The sequence below is a fragment of the Oculina patagonica genome, unplaced genomic scaffold (assembly GCF_052425735.1).
Source record: "Oculina patagonica isolate OP01 unplaced genomic scaffold, crgOcupat unplaced114, whole genome shotgun sequence".
Classification (NCBI taxonomy): Eukaryota; Metazoa; Cnidaria; class Anthozoa; order Scleractinia; family Oculinidae; genus Oculina; species Oculina patagonica.
The window spans coordinates 9802-13068 of NW_027557128.1; positions in this window are offsets into that span (position 1 = coordinate 9802).

Genomic DNA, 3267 nt, shown 5'->3' on the forward strand with positions numbered 1-3267 from the left:
AAATTTAAAAGTTTAAAACTTCTGACGGTCCCTAAGGGAAACAATTAGTGGCAAATACGCTTTAGGGAAAGACTGGCGTTCATTAACAGCTTCGATGTTTACTGTGGAATCCAAAGATTTTAAAAATAACGCCTCGTTCCAGTATTTCTACAAAGTTTGGATGAATGTCATATCCAGTGGTCTCCGAGTGCTGTTTTATGGCAGACTTGATTTTTAACTTGATTTTTAACCTTGTAATTAGTTTTATTTGAGGACCTCTCTAAAACGACGTCATGTGAGGGGAGCCTCCTCTTGAATTTTCTTTTTAGACTCATTATTGCCTCGAGTGCCAGGGTAGTGCTCTGCCCCTGTAGAGTTCCAGGATATTTGACTTTCACTAATGTATACAAAAGGACACGAATTGCATTCCACTTTATATACGATGCCAGTAACTTGGTTATCATGTGGCTGTTCCTTGGGTTTTCTGAGAACATCACCAAAATCATCCAATTCGCTGATTTTGTAACCAATCGCACGATTAAAAAAGTAACACGAGAGCATGATCTTCAAAACTCATTTTTCATGGGTGACTGTGGAGTATAGTAAAATGTTATATTGTATATTATAAACAGAGAATTACGATTGCAAAAGTTCCCAATGTTTTTTTTTACGTTATTCTGTATCTGTGGTTTCTGTGGTTGGTACGTATACTAATTATCAATACTATTATTATGTAATTATCTAATGAGATAATTGCTGATTATTTTTGAATAAGATAACACAATTTTTGCAGCATCAATAGTGCATGCCATTTGACTGTGTGTTTCATTTCGAGGGTTTCGAGTGCCCTTGCTGTTGTTTATAAGCTTTGAATATTTTGTATGTACAATGTAGCGTCTTGAACCATATTGCCTGCTGCACAGTGGCTCTACTGTTGTACACAATAATGACTGAACTAAATATTCCTCAAGGAAAACGTGCTCGATCAGTCAATGGTAGTAAACCAAACTCAGTGAGGTAAATGCCTTTGCCACGTTAGAAATGTTAATGGCAATCTGTGTATCTTTATCAATAAGACATATAGAAGTCATTTTAAACCTGTGCAAATCAGGAAAGATATAGTTTTTAGAGTAATGGAAGGATGTTAGAGCGAAGGTCCTAAGGGAGGATATCACAAGAGGTGCTATTGGCCATGCACAAATAAAGACCACGCGACAAGAGCTGATAGAAAAAAAGTGAAACTCTCCTCTTAACCAGCAGCACACGAGGAAGTGACCAATGAGTCTGTCAATCTAGTATCTTGGTAACAAATCCTGACAAATGCCACCCTCGACAGCACTTAAAACAAACAAAGCCGTTTTGTCTAAGCTGCTGGATAAAAATGTTCCTGTGTTGCCCTCTTCACTATTTTCTACCTTTGTTATCATTGATGCCGTGGCTGTGATTCAGGTAATGACACATGTGCCAGACAATTTCAGTGCATATAGTGCTATTAGCCGGGCATCAGTACCCTGTAATTTCAATCACAAATGCTGAAAGAAGCAAGCGCAGTCGGGATGGACAGACTGTGGAGATTAGTAGCTCACAGCAACGTTGAATTGCTCACGACAATGGCCGGAAGACATTTCTGAGCACTGGGAAGACTTGCCTGCTTCATTTCCTTGCTTGTGAATGAGCAAGACATTTGTATTCTCACAAGCTAGAAGGACGTGTTGTGTACGTCACAGATGGCTCCTTGGGTACAAGACTTACGGGAAGCGATGGTCGTGTGTTGTCAACGGCAGTCCCAGAGCTTTATACCGAGCAGGAAGAACTAGGATGTTTTTGCACGTTCTGGATGCATTCACAATGGTCATCGACAATTGAGTATCTACTCTTCTGATGCAGACGTGAAGGTGCTGGCAAGCCATCATCAAACCAGCAAGAATTGCCATCGTAAGTACGACTCAGAATCATTCTCGAATCGTGGACATTTCCAGTGTCTGCAATCAGTTAGGGGAAGTAGTATGCAAAGTGCTTCCAGGCGTTCATGCACTGACTGGCTGCGATTCGGTTAGTGCCTTCTCCGGCAAACGGAAAATGAAAGCTTTTAAGCTAGTTAAGGAAATAACAAACTACGAGAACTAGTTCTTCCCTTTGGCCACGATAATGTATATGTGAGGGACGAACATGCAGCAGATGTTGAAGAACTTGTGTACTTTTTGTATGGAAAGGCAGGGAAAGATGTTAACCAAGTTAGATACCACTTATTCTGCAAAATAAAGAATTACAGTCGCACCACCTCCCGCCACTGAATGTCTGCCCTCAAAAAACATATACAGCAACCTTACAGGCTTAAATTTGGAGAAATGCTTTGGAGGCAAACCCGACAGCCCATAATTCAGTTGATAACGGATGATATATAAAAGGACCAGGAACTGAATATTGATTAGACAGACCAAGCTCTAGCACCCGAGACGGTGATGGAGCTGGTTTGTTGTGGCTGCAAGGGGTGGTATGCTTTGCAGAGATGCATGTCTTTGCGAGGACAGTAGTTGCACCAACTGGTCAAGCAAGGAGGACATAGACGGGGATAAGAGCGAACCCGAAGATACTGACTTTTAATTAGTTAATACCTAGAATTAATATGTGTAGAAAAACACATTTTTTAGAATTTGCGACTCCATTGCCATTGGAAAGTTTGAAATTTTCTTTTTTTATGTTTTTTTTTTTTCAAATACTGTGATTCTTTATACATACTGTTAGATATTTTATTTTCAGGACCTGCATTGATAGTAGTTTTTTTCTTAAAAATGATGCAGTAATATTGTTTAAATGTGTTTTAATTATAATTATTGTTATCATTTTTATTGTTATTGTTATTATTATTATTATTATTATTATTATTATTATTATTATTATTATTATTATTATTACTATTACTACTATTACTGTTATCATTATCATTATTATTATTACATTTTGAGTCTAAAAGAATGATTAAAGCCATTGGAGGCATTATCAACAGCATTTTGTATTTACCATCATTTCTGTAAATAGAAGCTGTCGTTTAGTTTGAATAGGAATGTGTTAGCGGTTTCTCCATATTTTTAACAGTTTCCTTATTTCTTCATGTTTCGTGGAATTTCAATGAGTTTAGGAACATATATGAACACAAAACTGAGACGGGTTTGTGAAGTTGATATACCAGCTATTCGTGAAGTACAGTATACTCACCATTGCGAATGGTAATAAAGAACAACGTTTTCAATAACCTTGCCTAGCAATCATTGCCATAATGACATAACT